Raw genomic sequence first — 26,077 nt, forward strand, 5'->3', positions numbered from 1 at the left:
GCCCTAACTATTGGTTGTGGTGGACCAACGCCCTAGAGTGAAGCCTAGGTTGCCCGGAACGTAGAAATGACCATATCTTTGACACTGGTTGCAATTATTCCCGTTATACGATGGAAAAACTGTTGTATTTTTATTGTATTTTATGTTTCGGGCGTTGACTTCTAAGGCCCTAGCTATTCGATCTGGTGGAGCAACGCCCTAGAGTGATGTCTAGGTTGCACGGAACGTAGAAATGCCCATTTCTTTCACACTGGTTGAAATTATTCCTGTTATACGATGGAATAACTGCTCTATTTTTATTTTCTTTTATGCTTCTGGCGTTGACTTCTAAGGCCCTAGCTATTCGATCTGGTGGAGCAACCCCCTAGGGTGAAGCCTAGGTTGCCCGGAACGTAGAAATGACCATATCTTTCAGACTGGTTGCAATTATTCCTGTTATACGATGAAAAAGATGATGTATTTTTATTGTATTTTATGCTTCAGGCGTTGACCACTAAGGCCCTAACTATTCGATGTTGTGGAGCAACGTCGTAGAGCAAAGCCTAGGTTGCCCGGAACGTAGAAACGACCATCACGTTCACATTTGTTGCAATTACTCCCGTTATACGATGGAAAACTGTTGTATTTTATTGTATTTTATGCTTCTGTCGTTGACTTCTTTGGCCCTAACTATTGGATCTGGTGGACCAACGCCCTAGAGTGAAGCCTAGATTGCCCGGAACGTGGAAATAGCCATCACGTTCACATTTGTTGCAATTATTCCCGTTATACGATGGAAAAACTGTTGTATTTTTATTGTATTTTATGCTTCTAGCATTGACTTCTAAGGCCCTAACTATTCGATCTGGTGGAGCAACGCCCTAGACTGGAGCCTAGGTCGCCCGAAACGTAGAAATGACCATTACTTTCACTCTGGTTGCAATTATAAATGCTATACGATGGACAAACTGTTGGACTTTGATTGTACTTCATACTTCTGGCGTTGACTTCTAAGGCCTTATGTATTCGATCTGGTGGAGCAATGCCTCAGAGTTAAGTCTAGGACGCCAGGAACGTAGAAATGACCGTTACCTTCACGCTTGTTTCAATTATTCCTGTTATACGATGGAAAAACTGTTGGATTTTGATTGTACGTTATGCTTCTGGCGTTGACTTCTAAGGTCCTATGTATTCGATCTGGTGGAGCAATACCTCAGAGTTAAGTCTAGGATGCCCGCAACGTAGAAATGGCCATTACTTTCACACTGGTTGCAATTATTCGTTTTATACGATGGAAAAACTGTTGTACATATATCGTATTTTATGCTTCTGGCGTTGATTTCTTAGGCCCTAACGATTCGATCTGGTGGAGCACCGCCCTAGAGTGAAGCCTAGGTTGCCCGGAACGTAGAAATGATCATCACATTCACACTGGTTGCAATTATTCATGTTATACGATGCAGTAACTCTTGTACATATATCGTATTTTATTCTTCTGGCGTTGACTTCATAGGCCCTAACTATTCGATCAGGTGGAGCAACGCCCTAGGGTGAAGCCTAGGCAGACCGGAACGTAGATATGACCATAACTTTCATACTGGTTGCAATTATTCGTTTTATACGATGGAAAAACTGTTGCATTTATTTTGTATTTGGTGCTTCTGGCGTTGACTTCTTAGGCCCTAACTGTTGGATGTGGTGGACCAACGCCCTAGAGTGAAGCCTAGGTTGCCCGGAACGTAGAAATGACAATATCTTTCAGACTGGTTGCAATTATTCCTGTTATACGATGAAAAAAATGATGTATTTTTATTGTATTTTATGCTTCAGGCGTTGACTGCTAAGGCCCTAACTATTCGATGTGGTGGAGCAACGCCCTAGAGCAAAACCTAGGTTGCCCGGAACGTAGAAATGACCATTACCTTCACGCTTGTTGCAATTATTCCTGTTATACGATGGAAAAACTGTTGTATTTTTATTGTATTTTATGCTTCTGGCATTGACTTCTAAGGCCCTAACTGTTCCATCTGGTGGATCAACGCCCTAGAGTGAAGCCTAGGTTGCCCGGAACGTAGAAATGACCATTACTTTCACACTGGTTGCAATTATTCGTTTTATACGATGGAAAAACTGTTGTATTTATGTTGTATTTGGTGCTTCTGGCATTGACTTCTTAAGCCCTAACTATTGGTTGTGGTGGACCAATGCCCTAGAGTGAAGCCTAGGTTGCCCGGAACGTAGAAATGACCATATCTTTCACACTGGTTGCAATTATTCCCGTTATACGATGGAAAAGCTGTTGCATTTTTATTGTATTTTATGTTTCGGGCGTTGACTTCTAAGGCCCTAGCTATTCGATCTGGTGGAGCAACGCCCTAGAGTGATGTCTAGGTTGCATGGAACGTAGAAATGCCCATTTCTTTCACACTGGTTGAAATTATTCCTGTTATACGATGGAACAACTGCTCTATTTTTATTTTATTTTATGCTTCTGGCGTTGACTTCTAAGGCCCTAGCTATTCGATCTGGTGGAGCAACGCCCTAGGGTGAAGCCTAGGTTGCCCGGAACGTAGAAATGACCATACCTTTCAGACTGGTTGCAATTATTCCTGTTATACGATGAAAAAGATGATGTATTTTTATTGTATTTTATGCTTCAGGCGTTGACTTCTAAGGCCGTAACTATTCGATGTTGTGGAGCAACGTCGTAGAGCAAAGCCTAGGTTGCCCGGAACGGGGAAACGACCATCACGTACACATTTGTTGCAATTACTCCCGTTATACGATGGAAAAACTGTTGGATTTGTATTGTATTTTATGTTTCTGGCGTTGACTTCTAAGGCCGTAGCTATTCGATGTGGTGGATCAACGCCCTAGAGTGAAGCCTAGGTTGCCCGGAACGTAGAAATAACCATTACTTTCACACTGGTTGCAATTATTCGTTTTATACGATGAAAAAACTGTTGTACTTAATTTGTATTTGGTGCTTCTGGCATTGACTTCTTAAGCCCTAACTATTGGTTGTGGTGGACCAACGCCCTAGTGTGAAGCCTAGGTTGCCCGGAACGTAGTAATGACCATATCTTTCACAGTGGTTGCAATTATGCCTGTTATACGATGGTAAGACTGTTGTATTTTTATTGTATGTTATGCGTCTGGAGTTGTTTTCTAAGGCCCCAACTATTCGACCTGGTGGAGCAACGCCCTAGAGTGAAGTCTAGATTGCACAGAACGTAGAAATGCCTATTTCTTTCACCCTGGTTGTAATTATTCCTGTTATACGATGGAATAAATGCTCTATTTTTATTTTATTTTATGCATCTGGCGTTGACTTCTAAGCCCCTAGCTATTCGATCTGGTGGAGCAGCGCCCTAGGGTGAAGCCTAGGTTGCCCTGAACGTAGAAATGACCATCACGTTCACATTTGTTGCAGTTATTCCCGTTATACGATGGAAAAACTGTTGTATTTTTATTGTATTTTATGTTTCGGGCGTTGACTTCGAAGGCCCTAGCTATTCGACCTGGTGGAGCAACGCCCTGCAGTGAAGCCTAGGTTGCCCGGAACGTAGAAATGACCATTACCTTCACACTGTTTGCAAATATACATTATGTACGATGGAAAAGCTGTTGTATTTATATTGTATTTTATGCTTCTGGCGGTGACTTCTTAGGCCCTAACTATTGGATCTGGTGGACCAACGCACTAGAGTGAAGCCTAGGTTGCCCGGAACGTGGAAATGACCATCACGTTCACATTTGTTGCAATTATTCCCGTTTTACGATGGAATGACTGTTGTATTTTTATTGTATTTTATGTTTCGGGCGTTGACTTCTAAGTCCCCAGCTATTCGATCTGGTGGAGCAACGCCCTAGAGTGAAGCCTAGGTTGCCCAGGACGTAGAAATGACCATAGCTATCACACTGGTTGCAATTATTCCTGTTATAGAAGAGAAAAACTCTTGTATTTATATTGTATTTTAGCTTCTGGCGTTGCCTTTTAGGCCCTAACTATTCGATCAGGTGGAGCAACGCCCTAGGGTGTAGCCTGGGTTGCCCGGAACGTAGAAATGACCATTACTTTCACACTGGTTGCAATTATTCGGTCTATACGATGGAAAAACTGTTGTATTTATTTTGTCTTTGGTGCTTCTAGCGTTGACTTCTTAGGCTCTAACTGTTGGATGTGGTGGAACAACGCCCTAGAGTGTAGCCTAGGTTGCCCGTAACGTAGAAATGACCATATCTTTCAGACTGGTTGCAATTATTCCTGTCATACGATGAAAAAAATGATGTATTTTTATCGTATTTTATGCTCCAGGTGTTGACTTCTAAGGCCCTAACTATTCGATGTGGTGGAGCAACGCCCTAGAGCAAAACCTAGGTTTCCCGGAACGTAGAAATGACCATTACCTTCACGCTTGTTGCAATTATTCCTGTTATAGGATGGAAAAACTGTTGGATTTATATTGTATTTTATGTTTCTGGCGTTGACTTCCAAGGCCGTAGCTATTCGATGTGGTGGATCAGCGCCCTAGAGTGAAGCCTAGGTTGCCCGGAACGTAGAAATGACCATACCTTTGACACTGGTTGCAATTATTCCCGTTATACGATGGAAAAACTGTTGTATTTTTATTGTATTTTATGTTTCGGGCGTTGACTTCTAAGGCCCTAGCTATTCGATCTGGTGGAGCAACGCCCTAGAGTGATGTCTAGGATGCACGGAACGTAGAAATGCCCATTTCTTTCACACTGGTTGAAATTATTCCTGTTATACGATGGAATAACTGCTCTATTTTTATTTTCTTTTATGCTTCTGGCGTTGACTTCTAAGGCCCTAGCTATTCGATCTGGTGGAGCAACCCCCTAGGGTGAAGCCTAGGTTGCCCGGAACGTAGAAATGACCATATCTTTCAGACTGGTTGCAATTATTCCAGTTATACGGTGAAAAAGATGATGTATTTTTATTGTATTTTATGCTTCAGGCGTTGACCACTAAGGCCCTAACTATTCGATGTTGTGGAGCAACGTCGTAGAGCAAAGCCTTGGTTGCCCGGAACGTAGAAACGACCATCACGTTCACATTTGTTGCAATTACTCCCGTTATACGATGGAAAACTGTTGTATTTTATTGTATTTTATGCTTCTGTCGTTGACTTCTTAGGCCCTAACTATTGGATCTGGTGGACCAACGCCCTAGAGTGAAGCCTAGATTGCCCGGAACGTGGAAATAGCCATCACGTTCACATTTGTTGCAATTATTCCCGTTATACGATGGAAAAACTGCTGTATTTTTATTGTATTTTATGCTTCTAGCATTGACTTCTAAGGCCCTAACTATTCGATCTGGTGGAGCAACGCCCTAGACTGGAGCCTAGGTCGCCCGAAACGTAGAAATGACCATTACTTTCACTCTGGTTGCAATTATAAATGCTATACGATGGACAAACTGTTGGACTTTGATTGTACTTTATACTTCTGGCGTTGACTTCTAAGGCCTTATGTATTCGATCTGGTGGAGCAATGCCTCAGAGTTAAGTCTAGGACGCCAGGAACGTAGAAATGACCGTTACCTTCACGCTTGTTTCAATTATTCCTGTTATACGATGGAAAAACTGTTGGATTTTGATTGTACTTTATGCTTCTGGCGTTGACTTCTAAGGCCCTATGTATTCGATCTGGTGGAGCAATACCTCAGAGTTAAGTCTAGGATGCCCGCAACGTAGAAATGGCCATTACTTTCACACTGGTTGCAATTATTCGTTTTATACGATGGAAAAACTGTTGTACATATATCGTATTTTATGCTTCTGGCGTTGATTTCTTAGGCCCTAACGATTCGATCTGGTGGAGCACCGCCCTAGAGTGAAGCCTAGGTTGCCCGGAACGTAGAAATGATCATCACATTCACACTGGTTGCAATTATTCATGTTATACGATGCAGTAACTCTTGTACATATATCGTATTTTATTCTTCTGGCGTTGACTTCATAGGCCCTAACTATTCGATCAGGTGGAGCAACGCCCTAGGGTGAAGCCTAGGCAGACCGGAACGTAGATATGACCATAACTTTCATACTGGTTGCAATTATTCGTTTTATACGATGGAAAAACTGTTGCATTTATTTTGTATTTGGTGCTTCTGGCGTTGACTTCTTAGGCCCTAACTGTTGGATGTGGTGGACCAACGCCCTAGAGTGAAGCCTAGGTTGCCCGGAACGTAGAAATGACAATATCTTTCAGACTGGTTGCAATTATTCCTGTTATACGATGAAAAAAATGATGTATTTTTATTGTATTTTATGCTTCAGGCGTTGACTGCTAAGGCCCTAACTATTCGATGTGGTGGAGCAACGCCCTAGAGCAAAACCTAGGTTGCCCGGAACGTAGAAATGACCATTACCTTCACGCTTGTTGCAATTATTCCTGTTATACGATGGAAAAACTGTTGTATTTAATTTGTATTTGGTGCTTCTGGCATTGACTTCTTAAGCCCTAACTATTGGTTGTGGTGGACCAACGCCCTAGTGTGAAGCCTAGGTTGCCCAGAACGTAGAAATGACCATAGCTATCACACTGGTTGCAATTATTCCTGTTATAGAAGAGAAAAACTCTTGTATTTATATTGTATTTTAGCTTCTGGCGTTGCCTTTTAGGCCTTAACTATTCGATCAGGTGGAGCAACGCCCTAGGGTGTAGCCTGGGTTGCCCGGAACGTAGAAATGACCATTACTTTCACACTGGTTGCAATTATTCGTTTTATACAATGGAAAAACTGTTCTATTTATTTTGTATTTTATGCTTCGGGCGTTGACTTCTAAGGCCCTAACTATTCGATCTGGTGGAGCAACGGTCTAGAGTGAAGCCTAGGTTGCCCGGAACGTAGAAATGAACATATCTTTCAGACTGGTTGCAATTATTCCTGTCATACGATGAAAAAAATGATGTATTTTTATCGTATTTTATGCTCCAGGTGTTGACTTCTAAGGCCCTAACTATTCGATGTGGTGGAGCAACGCCCTAGAGCAAAACCTAGGTTTCCCGGAACGTAGAAATGACCATTACCTTCACGCTTGTTGCAATTATTCCTGTTATAGGATGGAAAAACTGTTGGATTTATATTGTATTTTATGTTTCTGGCGTTGACTTCCAAGGCCGTAGCTATTCGATGTGGTGGATCAACGCCCTAAAGTGAAGCCTAGGTTGCCCGGAACGTAGAAATTACCATTACTTTCACAATGGTTGCAATTATTCGTTTTATACGATGGAAAAACTGTTGTATTTATTTTGAATTTGGTGCTTCTGGCATTGACTTCTTAAGCCCTAACTATTGGTTGTGGTGGACCAACGCCCTAGAGTGAAGCCTAGGTTGCCCGGAACGTAGAAATGACCATATCTTTCACACTGGTTGCAATTATTCCCGTTATACGATGGAAAAACTGTTGTATTTTTATTGTATTTTATGTTTCGGGCGTTGACTTCTAAGGCCCTAGCTATTCGATCTGGTGGAGCAACGCCCTAGAGTGATGTCTAGGTTGCACGGAACGTAGAAATGCCCATTTCTTTCACACTGGTTGAAATTATTCCTGTTATACGATGGAATAACTGCTCTATTTTTATTTTCTTTTATGCTTCTGGCGTTGACTTCTAAGGCCCTAGCTATTCGATCTGGTGGAGCAACCCCCTAGGGTGAAGCCTAGGTTGCCCGGACCGTAGAAATGACCATATCTTTCAGACTGGTTGCAATTATTCCTGTTATACGATGAAAAAGATGATGTATTTTTATTGTATTTTATGCTTCAGGCGTTGACCACTAAGGCCCTAACTATTCGATGTTGTGGAGCAACGTCGTAGAGCAAAGCCTAGGTTGCCCGGAACGTGGAAACGACCATCACGTTCACATTTGTTGCAATTACTCCCGTTATACGATGGAAAACTGTTGTATTTTATTGTATTTTATGCTTCTGTCGTTGACTTCTTAGGCCCTAACTATTGGATCTGGTGGACCAGCGCCCTAGAGTGAAGCCTAGATTGCCCGGAACGTGGAAATAGCCATCACGTTCACATTTGTTGCAATTATTCCCGTTATACGATGGAAAAACTGTTGTATTTTTATTGTATTTTATGCTTCTAGCATTGACTTCTAAGGCCCTAACTATTCGATCTGGTGGAGCAACGCCCTAGACTGGAGCCTAGGTCGCCCGAAACGTAGAAATGACCATTACTTTCACTCTGGTTGCAATTATACATGCTATACGATGGACAAACAGTTGGACTTTGATTGTACTTTATACTTCTGGCGTTGACTTCTAAGGCCCTATGTATTCGATCTGGTGGAGCAATGCCTCAGAGTTAAGTCTAGGACGCCAGGAACGTAGAAATGACCGTTACCTTCACGCTTGTTTCAATTATTCCTGTTATACGATGGAAAAACTGTTGGATTTTGATTGTACTTTATGCTTCTGGCGTTGACTTCTAAGGCCCTATGTATTCGATCTGGTGGAGCAATACCTCAGAGTTAAGTCTAGGATGCCCGCAACGTAGAAATGGCCATTACTTTCACACTGGTTGCAATTATTCGTTTTATACGATGGAAAAACTGTTGTACATATATCGTATTTTATGCTTCTGGCGTTGATTTCTTAGGCCCTAACGATTCGATCTGGTGGAGCACCGCCCTAGAGTGAAGCCTAGGTTGCCCGGAACGTAGAAATGATCATCACATTCACACTGGTTGCAATTATTCATGTTATACGATGGAGTAACTCTTGTACATATACCGTATTTTATTCTTCTGGCGTTGACTTCATAGGCCCTAACTATTCGATCAGGTGGAGCAACGCCCTAGGGTGAAGCCTAGGCAGACCGGAACGTAGATATGACCATAACTTTCATACTGGTTGCAATTATTCGTTTTATACGATGGTAAAACTGTTGTATTTATTTTGTATTTGGTGCTCCTGGAGTTGACTTCTTAGGCCCTAACTATTGGATCTGGTGGACCAACGCCCTAGAATGAAGCCTAGGTTCCTCGGAACGTAGACATGGCCATAACATTCATACTGGTTGCAATTATTCGTTTTATACGATGGAAAAACTGTTGTATTTTTATTTTATTTTATGCTTCTGGCGTTGACTTCTAAGTCCCTCGCTATTCGATCTGGTGGAGCAACGCCCTAGAGTGAAGCCTAGGTTGCCCGGAACGTAGAAATGACCATAGCTTTCACACTGGTTGCAATTATTCCTGTTATAGAAGGGAAAAACTGTTGTATTTATATTGTATTTTATGCTTCTGGCGTTGCCTTTTAGGCCCTAACTATTCGATCAGGTGGAGCAACGCCCTACAGCAAAACGTAGGTTGCCCGGAACGTAGAAATGACCATTACCTTCACGCTTGTTGCAATTATTCCTGTTTTAGGATGGAAAAACTGTTGGATTTGTATTGTATTTTATGTTTCTGGCGTTGACTTCTAAGGCCGTAGCTATTCGATGTGGTGGATCAACGCCCTAGAGTGAAGCCTAGGTTGCCCGGAACGTAGAAATAACCATTACTTTCACACTGGTTGCAATTATTCGTTTTATACGATGAAAAAACTGTTGTATTTAATTTGTATTTGGTGCTTCTGGCATTGACTTCTTAAGCCCTAACTATTGGTTGTGGTGGACCAACGCCCTAGTGTGAAGCCTAGGTTGCCCGGAACGTAGTAATGACCATATCTTTCACAGTGGTTGCAATTATGCCTGTTATACGATGGTAAGACTGTTGTATTTTTATTGTATATTATGCGTCTGGAGTTGTTTCCTAAGGCCCCAACTATTCGACCTGGTGGAGCAACGCCCTAGAGTGAAGTCTAGATTGCACAGAACGTAGAAATGCCTATTTCTTTCACCCTGGTTGTAATTATTCCTGTTATACGATGGAATAAATGCTCTATTTTTATTTTATTTTATGCATCTGGCGTTGACTTCTAAGCCCCTAGCTATTCGATCTGGTGGAGCAGCGCCCTAGGGTGAAGCCTAGGTTGCCCTGAACGTAGAAATGACCATCACGTTCACATTTGTTGCAGTTATTCCCGTTATACGATGGAAAAACTGTTGTATTTTTATTGTATTTTATGTTTCGGGCGTTGACTTCGAAGGCCCTAGCTATTCGACCTGGTGGAGCAACGCCCTGCAGTGAAGCCTAGGTTGCCCGGAACGTAGAAATGACCATTACCTTCACACTGTTTGCAAATATACATTATGTACGATGGAAAAGCTGTTGTATTTATATTGTATTTTATGCTTCTGGCGGTGACTTCTTAGGCCCTAACTATTGGATCTGGTGGACCAACGCACTAGAGTGAAGCCTAGGTTGCCCGGAACGTGGAAATGACCATCACGTTCACATTTGTTGCAATTATTCCCGTTTTACGATGGAATGACTGTTGTATTTTTATTGTATTTTATGTTTCGGGCGTTGACTTCTAAGTCCCCAGCTATTCGATCTGGTGGAGCAACGCCCTAGAGTGAAGCCTAGGTTGCCCAGAACGTAGAAATGACCATAGCTATCACACTGGTTGCAGTTATTCCTGTTATAGAAGAGAAAAACTCTTGTATTTATATTGTATTTTAGCTTCTGGCGTTGCCTTTTAGGCCCTAACTATTCGATCAGGTGGAGCAACGCCCTAGGGTGTAGCCTGGGTTGCCCGGAACGTAGAAATGACCATTACTTTCACACTGGTTGCAATTATTCGGTCTATACGATGGAAAAACTGTTGTATTGATTTTGTATTTGGTGCTTCTGGCGTTGACTTCTTAGGCTCTAACTGTTGGATGTGGTGGAACAACGCCCTAGAGTGTAGCCTAGGTTGCCCGTAACGTAGAAATGACCATATCTTTCAGACTGGTTGCAATTATTCCTGTCATACGATGAAAAAAATGATGTATTTTTATCGTATTTTATGCTCCAGGTGTTGACTTCTAAGGCCCTAACTATTCGATGTGGTGGAGCAACGCCCTAGAGCAAAACCTAGGTTTCCCGGAACGTAGAAATGACCATTACCTTCACGCTTGTTGCAATTATTCCTGTTATAGGATGGAAAAACTGTTGGATTTATATTGTATTTTATGTTTCTGGCGTTGACTTCCAAGGCCGTAGCTATTCGATGTGGTGGATCAGCGCCCTAGAGTGAAGCCTAGGTTGCCCGGAACGTAGAAATTACCATTACTTTCACAATGGTTGCAATTATTCGTTTTATACGATGGAAAAACTGTTGTATTTATTTTGAATTTGGTGCTTCTGGCATTGACTTCTTAAGCCCTAACTATTGGTTGTGGTGGACCAACGCCCTAGAGTGAAGCCTAGGTTGCCCGGAACGTAGAAATGACCATATCTTTGACAGTGGTTGCAATTATTCCCGTTATACGATGGAAAAACTGTTGTATTTTTATTGTATTTTATGTTTCGGGCGTTGACTTCTAAGGCCCTAGCTATTCGATCTGGTGGAGCAACGCCCTAGAGTGATGTCTAGGTTGCACGGAACGTAGAAATGCCCATTTCTTTCACACTGGTTGAAATTATTCCTGTTATACGATGGAATAACTGCTCTATTTTTATTTTCTTTTATGCTTCTGGCGTTGACTTCTAAGGCCCTAGCTATTCGATCTGGTGGAGCAACCCCCTAGGGTGAAGCCTAGGTTGCCCGGAACGTAGAAATGACCATATCTTTCAGACTGGTTGCAATTATTCCTGTTATACGATGAAAAAGATGATGTATTTTTATTGTATTTTATGCTTCAGGCGTTGACCACTAAGGCCCTAACTATTCGATGTTGTGGAGCAACGTCGTAGAGCAAAGCCTAGGTTGCCCGGAACGGGGAAACGACCATCACGTTCACATTTGTTGCAATTACTCCCGTTATACGATGGAAAACTGTTGTATTTTATTGTATTTTATGCTTCTGTCGTTGACTTCTTAGGCCCTAACTATTGGATCTGGTGGACCAACGCCCTAGAGTGAAGCCTAGATTGCCAGGAACGTGGAAATAACCATCACGTTCACATTCGTTGCAATTATTCCCGTTATACGATGGAAAAACTGTTGTATTTTTATTGTATTTTATGCTTCTGGTATTGACTTCTAAGGCCCTAACTATTCGATCTGGTGGAGCAACGCCCTAGACTGGAGCCTAGGTCGCCCGAAACGTAGAAATGACCATTACTTTCACTCTGGTTGCTATTATACATGCTATACGATGGACAAACTGTTGGACTTTGATTGTACTTTATACTTCTGGCGTTGACTTCTAAGGCCCTATGTATTCGATCTGGTGGAGCAATGCCTCAGAGTTAAGTCTAGGACGCCAGGAACGTAAAAATGTCCGTTACCTTCACGCTTGTTTCAATTATTCCTGTTATACGATGGACAAACTGTTGGATTTTGATTGTACTTTATGCTTCTGGCGTTGACTTCTAAGGCCCTATGTATTCGATCTGGTGGATCAATACCTCAGGGTTAAGTCTAGGATGCCCGCAACATAGAAATGGCCATTACTTTCACACTGGTTGCAATTATTCGTTTTATACGATGGAAAAACTGTTGTACATATATCGTATTTTATGCTTCTGGCGTTGATTTCTTAGGCCCTAACGATTCGATCTGGTGGAGCACCGCCCTAGAGTGAAGCCTAGGTTGCCCGGAACGTAGAAATGACCATAACTTTCATACTGGTTGCAATTATTCGTTTTATACGATGGTAAAACTGTTGTATTTATTTTGTATTTGGTGCTCCTGGAGTTGACTTCTTAGGCCCTAACTATTGGATCTGGTGGACCAACGCCCTAGAATGAAGCCTAGGTTCCTCGGAACGTAGACATGGCCATAACATTCATACTGGTTGCAATTATTCGTTTTATACGATGGAAAAACTGTTGTATTTTTATTTTATTTTATGCTTCTGGCGTTGACTTCTAAGTCCCTCGCTATTCGATCTGGTGGAGCAACGCCCTAGAGTGAAGCCTAGGTTGCCCGGAACGTAGAAATGACCTGTACTTTCACACTGGTTGCAATTATTATTGTTCTACAATGGAAAAACTGTTGTACTTATGTTGTATTTTATGCTTCTGGCGTCGAATTCGAAGTCCCTAACTATTCGATCTGGTGGAGCAACGCCATAGAGTGAAGCCTAGGATGCCCGGAACGCAGAAATGACCGTTACTTTCACACTGTTTGCAAATATGCATAATATACGTTGGAAAAGCTGTTGTATTTATATTGTATTTTATGCTTCTGGCGTTGACTTCTTTGGCCCTAACTATTTGATCTGGTGGAGCACCGCCCTGTAGTGAAGCCTAGGTTGCCCGGAACGTAGAAATGACCATTACTTCCACACTGTTTGCAATTATTCATATTATACAGTGGACAAGCTGTTGTATCTATTTTGTATTTTATGCTTCTGGCATTGACTTCTGAGGCCCTAACTATTCGATGTGGAGGAGCAACGCCCTAGAGCGAAACCTCGGTTGCCCAGAACGTAGAAATGACCATTATTTTCACACTGGTTGCCATTATTCCTGTTATACGATGGACAAACTGTTGGATTTTTATTGTACTTTATGCTTCTGGCGTTGACTTCTAAGGCCCTACCTATTGGATCTGGTGGAGCAACGCCTAGGGTGGAGCCTAGGTTGCCGGAAAGTAGAAATGACCATTACTTCCACACTGTTTGCAATTATTCATTTTATACAATGGAAAAGCTGTTGTATTTATATTGTTTTTTATAGTTATGGCGTTGACTTCTAAGGCCGCAGCTATTCGATGTGGTTGAGCAACGCCCTAGAGTGAAGCCTAGGTTGCCCGGAACGTAGAAATGACCATACCTTTCACACTGGTTGCCATTATTCCTGTTATACGATGGACAAACTGTTGGATTTTTATTGTACTTTATGCTTCTGGCGTTGACTTCTTAGGCCCTAACTATTCGATCTGGTGGAGCAACGCCCTAGAGTGAAGCCTAGGTTGCCCGGAACGTAGAAATGACCATAGCTTTCACACTGGTTGCAATTATTCTTGTTATACGATGGGAAAACTGTTGTATTTATTTTGTATTTTATGCTTCAGGCGTTGACTTCTAAGGTCGTAGCTATTCGATGTGGTGGTGCAACGCCCTAGAGTGAAGCCTAGGTTGCCCGGAACGTAGAAATGACCATTACTTCCACTCTGTTTGCAATTATTCATATTATACAGTGGAAAAACCGTTGTATTTATATTGTATTTTATGCTTCTGGCATTGACTTCTAAGGCCCTAACTATTCGGTGTGGTGGAGCAACGCCCTAGAGTGAAGCCTAGGTTGCCCGGAACGTAGAAATGACCATAGCTTTCACACTGGTTGCAATTATTCCTGTTATACAAGGGAAAAACTGTTGTATTTATATTGTATTTTATGCTCCTGGCGTTGACTTCTTAGGCCCGAACTATTCGATCTGGTGGAGCAACGCCCTAGAGTGAAGCCTAGGTTGCCCGGAATGTAGAAATGACCATCACTTTCACACTGGTTGCAATTATTCTTGTTATACGATGGAAAAACTGTTGTATTTATTTTGCATTTTATTCTTCAGGCGTTGACTGCTAAGGCCCTGACTATTCGATGTGGTGGAGCAACGCCCTAGAGCAAAACCTAGGTTGCCCGGAACGTAGAAATGACCATTACCTTCACGCTTGTTGCAATTATTCCTGTTATACGATGGAAAAACTGTTGTATTTTTATTGTATTTTATGCTTCTGGCATTGACTTCTAAGGCCCTAACTGTTCCATCTGGTGGATCAACGCCCTAGAGTGAAGCCTAGGTTGCCCGGAACGTAGAAATGACCATTACTTTCACACTGGTTGCAATTATTCGTTTTATATGATGGAAAAACTGTTGTATTTATTTTGTATTTGGTGCTTCTGGCATTGACTTCTTAAGCCCTAACTATTGGTTGTGGTGGACCAATGCCCTAGAGTGAAGCCTAGGTTGCCCGGAACGTAGAAATGACCATATCTTTCACACTGGTTGCAATTATTCCCGTTATACGATGGAAAAGCTGTTGCATTTTTATTGTATTTTATGTTTCGGGCGTTGACTTCTAAGGCCCTAGCTATTCGATCTGGCGGAGCAACGCCCTAGAGTGATGTCTAGGTTGCATGGAACGTAGAAATGCCCATTTCTTTCACACTGGTTGAAATTATTCCTGTTATACGATGGAACAACTGCTCTATTTTTATTTTATTTTATGCTTCTGGCGTTGACTTCTAAGGCCCTAGCTATTCGATCTGGTGGAGCAACGCCCTAGGGTGAAGCCTAGGTTGCCCGGAACGTAGAAATGACCATATCTTTCACACTGGTTGCAATTATTCCCGTTATACGATGGAAAAGCTGTTGCATTTTTATTGTATTTTATGTTTCGGGCGTTGACTTCTAAGGCCCTAGCTATTCGATCTGGCGGAGCAACGCCCTAGAGTGATGTCTAGGTTGCATGGAACGTAGAAATGACCATTACTTTCACTCTGGTTGCTATTATACATGCTATACGATGGACAAACTGTTGGACTTTGATTGTACTTTATACTTCTGGCGTTGACTTCTAAGGCCCTATGTATTCGATCTGGTGGAGCAATGCCTCAGAGTTAAGTCTAGGACGCCAGGAACGTAAAAATGTCCGTTACCTTCACGCTTGTTTCAATTATTCCTGTTATACGATGGACAAACTGTTGGATTTTGATTGTACTTTATGCTTCTGGCGTTGACTTCTAAGGCCCTATGTATTCGATCTGGTGGATCAATACCTCAGAGTTAAGTCTAGGATGCCCGCAACATAGAAATGGCCATTACTTTCACACTGGTTGCAATTATTCGTTTTATACGATGGAAAAACTGTTGTACATATATCGTATTTTATGCTTCTGGCGTTGATTTCTTAGGCCCTAACGATTCGATCAGGTGGAGCAACGCCCTAGGGTGAAGCCTAGGCAGACCGGTACGTAGATATGACCATAACTTTCATACTGGTTGCAATTATTCGTTTTATACGATGGTAAAACTGTTGTATTTATTTTGTATTTGGTGCTCCTGGAGTTGACTTCTTAGGCCCTAACTATTGGATCTGGTGGACCAACGCCCTAGAATGAAGCCTAGGTTCCTCGGAACGTAGACATAGCCATAACATTCATACTGGTTGCAATTATTCGTTTTATACGATGGAAAAACTGTTGTATTTTTATTTTATTTTATGCTTCTGGCGTTGACTTCTAAGTCCCTCGCTATTCGATCTGGTGGAGCAACGCCCTAGAGTGAAGCCTAGGTTGCCCGGAACGTAGAAATGACCTGTACTTTCACACTGGTTGCAATTATTATTGTTCTACAATGGAAAAACTGTTGTACTTATGTTGTATTTTATGCTTCTGGCGTCGAATTCGAAGTCCCTAACTATTCGATCTGGTGGAGCAACGCCATAGAGTGAAGCCTAGGATGCCCGGAACGCAGAAATGACCGTTACTTTCACACTGTTTGCAAATATGCATAATATACGATGGAAAAGCTGTTGTATTTATATTGTATTTTATGCTTCTTGCGTTGACTTCTTTGGCCCTAACTATTTGATCTGGTGGAGCACCGCCCTGTAGTGAAGCCTAGGTTGCCCGGAACGTAGAAATGACCATTACTTCCACACTGTTTGCAATTATTCATATTATACAGTGGACAAGCTGTTGTATCTATTTTGTATTTTATGCTTCTGGCATTGACTTCTGAGGCCCTAACTATTCAATGTGGTGGAGCAACGCCCTAGAGCGAAACCTCGGTTGCCCAGAACGTAGAAATGACCATTATTTTCACACTGGTTGCCATTATTCCTGTTATACGATGGACAAACTGTTGGATTTTTATTGTACTTTATGCTTCTGGCGTTGACTTCTAAGGCCCTACCTATTGGATCTGGTGGAGCAACGCCTAGGGTGGAGCCTAGGTTGCCGGAAAGTAGAAATGACCATTACTTCCACACTGTTTGCAATTATTCATTTTATACAATGGAAAAGCTGTTGTATTTATATTGTTTTTTATAGTTATGGCGTTGACTTCTAAGGCCGCAGCTATTCGATGTGGTTGAGCAACGCCCTAGAGTGAAGCCTAGGTTGCCCGGAACGTAGAAATGACCATACCTTTCACACTGGTTGCAATTATTCCTGTTATACAAGGGAATAACTGTTGTATTTATATTGCAGTTTACGCTTCTGGCGTTGACTTCTTAGGCCCTAACTATTCGATCTGGTGGAGCAACGCCCTCGGGTGAAGCCTAGGTTGCCCGGAACGTAGAAATGACCATTACTTTCACACTGGTTGCAATTATTCGGTCTATACGATGGAAAAACTGTTGTATTTATTTTGTATTTGGTGCTTCTGGCATTGACTTCTTAAGCCCTAACTATTGGTTGTGGTGGACCAACGCCCTAGAGTGAAGCCTAGGTTGCCCGGAACGTAGTAATGACCATATCTTGCACACTGGTTGCAATTATGCCAGTTATACGATGGTAAAACTGTTGTATTTTTATTGTATTTTATGCGTCTGGAGTTGTTTTCTAAGGCCCCAACTATTCGGCCTGGTGCAGCATCGCCCCAGAGTGAAGTCTAGGTTGCACGGAACGCAGAAGTGCGCCATTTCTTTCACACTGGTTGTAATTATTCCTGTTATACGATGGAAGAACTGCTCTATTTTTATTTTATTTTATGCTAATGGCGTTGACTTCTAAGGACCTAGCTATTCGATCTGGTGGAGCAACGCAACCAGGGTGAAGCCTAGGTTGCCCGGAACGTAAAAATGACCCTCACGTTCACATTTGTTGCAATTATCCCCGTTATGCGATGGAAAAACTGTTGTATTTATATTATATTTTATGCTTCAGGCGTTGACTTCTAAGGCCGTAGCTATTCGATGTGGTGGTGCAATGCCCTAGAGTGAAGCCTAGGTTGCCCGGAACGTAGAAATGACCGTTACCTCCATTCTGTTTGCAATTATTCATATTATACACTGGAAAAACCGTTGTATTTATATTGTATTTTATGCTTCTGGCATTGACTTCTAAGGCCCTGGCTATTCGATGTGGTGGAGCAACGCCCTAGAGTGAAGCCTAGGTTGCCCGGAACGTAGAAATGACCATAGCTTTCACACTGGTTGCAATTATTCTTGTTATACGATGGGAAAACTGTTGTATTTATTTTGCATTTTATGCCTCTGGCGTTGACTCCTAAGGCCGTAGCTATTCGATGTGGTGGAGCAACGACCTAGAGTGAAGCCTATGTTGCCCGGAACGTAGAAATGACCATACCTTTAACACTAGTTGCTATTATTCCTGTTATACAACGGAAAAACTGTTGTATTTATGTTGTATTTTATGCTTCTGGCGTTGACTTCCTGGGTCCTAACTATTCTATCTGGAGGAGCAACGCCCTAGAGTGAAGCCTAGGTTTCCCGGTACGCAGAAATGGCCATTACTTTCACACTGGTTGCAATTACTCCAGTTATACGATGGATAAACTGTTGCATTTTTATTGTATTTTATGCTTCTGGCGTTAAATTCTAAGTCCGTAACTACGCGTTCTGGTGGAGCAACGCCCTACAGTTAAGCCTAGGTTGCCCGGAACGTAGATATGACCTTTACCTTCACACTGTTTCCAAATATACATCATATACGATGGAAAAGCTGTTGTATTTATATTGTATTTTATGCTTCTGGCGTTGACTTCATAGGCCCTAACTATTCGATCTGGTGGAACAACGCCCTAGAGTGAAGCCTAGGTTGCCGGGAACGTAGAAATGACCACAACTTTCACACTGGTTACAATTATTCGTTTTATACAATGGAAAAACTGTTCTATTTATTTTGTATTTTATGCTTCGGGCGTTGACTTCTAAGGCCCTAACTATTCGATCTGGTGGAGCAACGGTCTAGAGTGAAGCCTAGGTTGCCCGGAACGTAGAAATGAACATTATCTTCACATTGCTTGCAATCATACATTTCATACGATGGAAAAAATGTTGTGTTTTTATTATATTTTATGCTTCTGGCATTGACTTCTAAGTCCCTTGCTATTCGATCTGGTGGAGCAACGCCCTTGAGCCAAGCCGAGGTTGCCCGGAACGTAGAAATGACCTGTACTTTCACACTGGTTGCAATTATTCCTGTTCTACAATGGAAAAACTGTTGTACTTATGTTGTATTTTATGCTTCTGGCGTCGAATTCGAAGTCCCTAACTATTCGATCTGGTGGAGCAACGCCATAGAGTGAAGCCTAGGATGCCCGGAACGCAGAAATGACCGTTACTTTCACACTGTTTGCAAATATGCATAATATACGATGGAAAAGCTGTTGTATTTATATTGTATTTTATGCTTCTGGCGTTGACTTCTTTGGCCCTAACTATTTGATCTGGTGGAGCACCGCCCTGTAGTGAAGCCTAGGTTGCCCGGAACGTAGAAATGACCATTACTTCCACACTGTTTGCAATTATTCATATTATACAGTGGACAAGCTGTTGTATCTATTTTGTATTTTATGCTTCTGGCATTGACTTCTGAGGCCCTAACTATTCGATGTGGTGGAGCAACGCCCTAGAGCGAAACCTAGGTTGCCCAGAACGTAGAAATGACCATTATTTTCACACTGGTTGCCATTATTCCTGTTATACGATGGACAAACTGTTGGATTTGTAGGCAATTTAGTGAGCGAAGTGAGGGTGCAAGTGGCCGAGGCATGGGCGCAAGGTCGACCTGATGAGACCGAGGTGGAGTTTATGGTGCAGACGTGACCCGTGGCGATTTTGAGGAATTATAAGAATCGTGTTAAGAAAATTGTCAATGGACATTGACGCGCCGTAAAACTCCATCCTGCAGGCCAGATGGGGAAAACCCAGGCAGCGGCCGAGAGCTCGGGCGAGTGCACCCCACGGTATCCACGTGCCCTTACTCCGCTGACTGTTTTAGGCGGGTGGGTTTTTCCAAAATATTCGGACGTAGTGGGGAAAAACAACCACGCAGGATAGACTTAAGGGAGACAGCGTGTCAGAGAGTCGGTCTGAGAAAATGAATTGAAGTAGCAACGTGCATGATCCGCGTACTGGTCAGAAGTCCACGAGTGACAGGTCGATCGCAGTTCAATCGGGATTCCGAATTCAAAAATAAACTATTAGTGCTATAGATTAACCGTTCATTTTTCCTATTAAACCCTCGCTCGTCCTCCCTACAAATTCAGAAGTGGGATTGAAACGGATAACGAACGGATCTGTTAGTGGAACCTTAAACAAAAGGAATTTGTGAACAGTGACGGGCAAACGGTGTACAGTGTTGAAACCGTTGTGGTGAAGCTGCTTTGTGTTTTGTTGTGTTTGGACATTGTGACCAACGTGAAGTGTGTAAGAGGAAGAGGACGACGTGTAATTGGCACGAAGTGAATCGAACTTTGAATCTTAACACGTTGGTGGGGAAAAGAAAAAAAAAAAAGAGGAAAATTTTTTTTCTTTCTCTGTCTTTTTGCAACATGGCCACCACAATGGCTTATACCGTGGCCGAATTGAAGGAGTTTTTAAGGGCTCGAGACTTATCTTCAGCAGGAACTAAGGCTGAATTAATAAATCGTTTGGAGCAATTCGACGAAAATATTTGGGAGAATATTGCCGAAGAAGGAAGGGTAACCAGAGAAGCTGCGCGAACCAGTCACTTGGACGACCAGCGGATAACAGAAGCAGGACAAGCTGCGTATGGTGAAGAAACGCGGAGGAGGGAATCGGAACGTATTCGTAGAGATAAGGCGAGATGGGACACCATGCTCAACGAACAGATGCAGAGAGAATTGGACTTACTGAGGAGGGAAAACATGGTGATGCAAAGGGAATTAGAAATCATGAGGAATGAGCAGATGCGCACGAGAAGTTTTTCAGCTAGTCCAGACATTCCAGGAGATGCGGAAAGAGTCAGAGGACCAACTGGACCTTCCCCGACGATGAGTATTCGAGCGATCGGTGATTTATTATCCGATTTTGATGGTCGCGACAATACGTTCTGGAAATGGGAACAGCAAGTGAACCTTCTTCGTACAACGTATCATTTGGATGAGAATGCCACGCGGGTGTTAATAAGTTCAAAATTGAAAGCGCGAGCCGCGAGTTGGTTTCATTCGAAGGCGGAGCATATCACCCTCCGAATAGACGATTTATTGAGGGAAATGAAGATCATGTTTGACCATCGACCAAGCAGACTGTCGCTTCGTAGGCAGTTTGAAAATAGAGTGTGGAATTCGGGTGAACTTTTTACGGACTATTTCCATGATAAAATAATATTGGGAAATAGAGTACCAATTGCGGAGGGAGAATTGGTGGAATACATCATTGATGGGGTGACTGATCAACAGCTGCGGAACCAAGCACGCATCATGCGGATCAAAACGACAGCAGACTTATTAGAGTCGTTTGAGAATATCAAATTGGACCCGAAGAGAATGAATGAACGGGACTTAAAGGAGAAGAAGGAGACGAAATTTGGCCGTATCCAGCAGCAGACATGAGTGGGGAAACCCCCTAAAAAAGAAGTGCGATGTTTTAATTGTTCCGAAATGGGACATATTTCGACAAGTTGTCAAAAACCGAAAAGGCAACAGGGAGGCTGTTTCGAGTGTGGATCGATGCTACATCGAATAGCGGGATGCCCGCGACGAACAGCGAGTCAATCAGGCGAGAGCAACATGGCGAGAGAAACGACCACGACTAGGAGAGAACTCTCAGCGGCAACGTCGATGAACATGGTACAACCAGCCACACTCAACGCACCGTACACGGTTTCAATAAGTTACAATATAGCTGATAATAGCGGACAAAATTGTAAGTACACGCTATGCGCAATGTTGGACTCCGGATCCCCGATCAGTCTAATAAAAAATTGTTTGGTTCCTTTGCACGCGCGAACACAGGGGTGTGAGACCCGGCCAGAATTTTGCGGTATTAATGGATCGCCGTTAAAGATATTAGGTAGATTTTATCAGGATGTTGAAATTGAGGGCATCTCAATTAAATTAAATTTTTATATTGTACCAGATAATACTATGGCATTTATGGCGATACTCGGACGGGATTTTTCGTCACATCCATTAATTAGAATTACGTGGGATGGGAAATTAGTGATTACAAGGAAAACACCGGAAGTGATAACCGATGAATTAGATTGCGCGATCAAACAAATTATGAATATAGAATGTATTAGTGGCGTGAGTACAGAACAAGAAAAATTACAGATCAATTCAAAAATCGGGCCGGAAAAAATAGAAAGAATTAGGGATATGTATGTGTCTGATTACATAAAAATTAAAGAAACCAGTGCAATGGAAATAGATTTCGAAATGAAGATCGCGTTAAAGCATAATCAGCCAGTTAGTTTTAGACCGAGGAGATTATCTTTTGCGGACAAGCAAAAACTGCAGGTCATTTTGGATGACCTGTTAGAGAGAGGGATTATCCGTCCGAGTGAGTCACCGTATGCCAGTCCGATAGTTTTAGTACGTAAGAAGAATGGCGAGACACGTTTATGTATTGATTATAGAGAGTTAAACAGAATTACTGTGAAAGATAACTTCCCGAGTCAGCTGATAGACGATAATATTGATCAATTAAAAGAGAAAAAATTCTTTACGACGCTTGATCTAAAAGATGGGTATTACAATGTACGAATGGCGCGAGAGGCAATTCAGTTTACAAGCTTTGTAACCCCTTTGGGGCAATACGAGTTTTTATATTGTCCGTTTGGGCTAACAAATGCACCCAAGGTATTTCACCGATTTATTCGTAAAGTTTTCTCCAACTTAATTAGAACGGGAAAGATGTTACCATTTTTTGACGATTTTTTTATTGCAACGGAGACTCTGGAAGAACATCTTGAAATTCTGCAGGAAATATTTCGAACCGCGGGTCAACATCGTCTTACATTTAGATTGGACAAGTGTTTCTTTGCGCAAAACGAAATAGATTATTTGGGATATCACGTTAGTGTGGATGGGATACGACCAAGTGATAATAATATTGCATCAGTTATCAATTACCCGATACCGCGGAATGCGAAGGAAGTCCTTCGGTTTGTGGCCCTAGCGAGTTATTTTAGACGGTTCATCCCGCAATTTTCAATGATTGCAAAACCACTGTATGATCTCATTAAAAAAGAGGTGAAATTTAAATTCAGAGAGGAGGAAAGTAAGGCATTTGAAACCTTAAAGAAACAATTGTCCAGTAAACCGATCCTAGCAATTTATTCTCCGAAGGCAGAAACAGAATTGCATTGCGATGCGAGCGTGTCAGGGTTCGGTGCAATTCTTTTACAGAAACAAAGCGATGGTAATTTTAGACCAATATCATACTTTAGTCAACGGACAACACCCGCCGAATCAAAATATCATAGTTTCGAGTTAGAATGTCTTGCGGTGGTATATGCAGTTAAGCGTTTCCATGTATATTTAGGCGGAATTTTTTTTAAAATTATGACAGATTGTGATAGTTTCCGTTTAACGTTAAGCAAGCAGAATATAAACCCCCGAATCTCACGTTGGGCAATGTTCTTGCAGGACTATGATTTTGAGATACAGTATAGACCAGGTAAAAGAATGAGCCATGTTGATGCTCTCAGTAGATGCCATAGCATACTAGCAATAGAAGGAAATACTTTTGAGCAAACATTGTCAATATGTCAGGATAAAGATGACGAGATATGTAAAATACGCGATAAATTGCAAAAGACCGAAATGAAGTTTTTCGAATTGTGTAATGGATTAGTGTACCGGAAGGATAAAATGAAGAAACTGCTATTTTACGTACCACACTCAATGGAAAATAATGTAATCCGTACTTGCCACGACGATCTGGGACATGTTGGTTTGGATAAGGTAGTAGACAATATCTTGAAAGTGTATTGGTTCCCTAAATTACGCGAGAAGGCTAAAGATTATATAGCGAACTGCTTACGATGTAGGGAATTCTCTCCACCTAGTGGGAAACAACCGGGGTATCGGCATAATATACTTGATAAGATTCGGATTAATGTTAATTAATATTTATATGATTAAGTAAGTGTGGTGTAAATAAGTGTATGAATATGAGTGTGTTTATTTTTTTTTTTTGCGTAGTATGAATGATGACTGATTCGTAATCGACCTAAGTTTAGCCGGGACGGCTAAAATGTCAGAATGGCCGAACTGTAGGCAATTTAGTGAGCGAAGTGAGGGTGCAAGTGGCCGAGGCATGGGCGCAAGGTCGACCTGATGAGACCGAGGTGGAGTTTATGGTGCAGACGTGACCCGTGGCGATTTTGAGGAATTATAAGAATCGTGTTAAGAAAATTGTCAATGGACATTGACGCGCCGTAAAACTCCATCCTGCAGGCCAGATGGGGAAAACCCAGGCAGCGGCCGAGAGCTCGGGCGAGTGCACCCCACGGTATCCACGTGCCCTTACTCCGCTGACTGTTTTAGGCGGGTGGGTTTTTCCAAAATATTCGGACGTAGTGGGGAAAAACAACCACGCAGGATAGACTTAAGGGAGACAGCGTGTCAGAGAGTCGGTCTGAGAAAATGAATTGAAGTAGCAACGTGCATGATCCGCGTACTGGTCAGAAGTCCACGAGTGACAGGTCGATCGCAGTTCAATCGGGATTCCGAATTCAAAAATAAACTATTAGTGCTATAGATTAACCGTTCATTTTTCCTATTAAACCCTCGCTCGTCCTCCCTACAGATTCTTATTGTACTTTATGCTTCTGGCGTTGACTTCTAAGGCCCTACCTATTGGATCTGGTGGAGCAACGCCTAGGGTGGAGCCTAGGTTGCCCGGAAAGTAGAAATGACCATTACTTCCACACTGTTTGCAATTATTCATTTTATACAATGGAAAAACTGTTGTATTTATATTGTTTTTTATAGTTATGGCGTTGACTTCTAAGGCCGCAGCTATTCGATGTGGTTGAGCAACGCCCTAGAGTGAAGCCTAGGTTGCCCGGAACGTAGAAATGACAATAGCTTTCACACTGGTTGCAATTACTCCTGTTATACGATGGAAAAACTGTTGTATTTATATTATATTTTATGCTTCTGGCGCTGACTTCTTAGGCCCGAACTATTCGATCTGGTGGAACAACGCCCTAGAGTGAAGCCTAGGTTGCCCAGAACGTAGAAATGACCATTACTTTCACACTGGCTGCAATTACTCCTGTTATACGATGGAAAATCTGTTGCATTTTTATTGTATTTTATGTTTCTGGCGTTAAATTCTAAGTCCCTGACTATTCGATCTGGTGGAGCAACGCCCTACGGTTAAGCCTAGGTTGCACGGAACTTAGAAATGACCATTACTTTCATACTGGTTGCAATTATTCGTTTTATACGATGGAAAAACTGTTGTATTTTTATTGTATTTTAATCTCCTGGCGTTGACTTCTAAGGTCCTAGCTATCCGATCTCGTGGGTCAACGTCCAACAGTGAAGCCTATGTTGCCGGAAACGTAGAAAAGACCATTACATTCACACTGGTAGCAATAATTCTTTTTATAACATGGAAAAACTGTTGTATTTATTTTGTATTTGGTGCATGTGGCGTTGAATTCTTAGGCCCTAGCTATTCGATCTGGTGGACCAACGCCCTAGAGTGAAGCCTAGGTAGCCCTGAACGTAGAAATGACCAACACTTTCATACTGGTTGCAATTACTGGTTTTATACGATGGAAAAACTGATGTATTTGTACTGTATTTTATGCTTCGGGCGTAGACTTCTAAGGCCCTAACTATTGGAGCTGTTGGAGCAGCGCAGCAGGGTGAAGCCGAGGTTGCCCGGAACGTAGAAATAACCATTACTTTCACACTGATTGCAATTATTCGTTTTATACGGTGCAAAAACTGTTGTATTTATTTTGTGTTTGGTGCAGCTGGCGTTGACTTCTTAGGCCCTAACTATTGGATCTGGTGGACCAACGCCCTTGAGTGAAGCCTTGGTTGACCGGAACGTAGAAATGACGACAACTTTCACACTGTTTGCAATTACTCCTGTTATACGATGGAAAAAC

This window comes from Calliopsis andreniformis, unplaced genomic scaffold, assembly GCF_051401765.1.
Source record: "Calliopsis andreniformis isolate RMS-2024a unplaced genomic scaffold, iyCalAndr_principal scaffold0001, whole genome shotgun sequence".
NCBI classification, from domain to species: Eukaryota; Metazoa; Arthropoda; class Insecta; order Hymenoptera; family Andrenidae; genus Calliopsis; species Calliopsis andreniformis.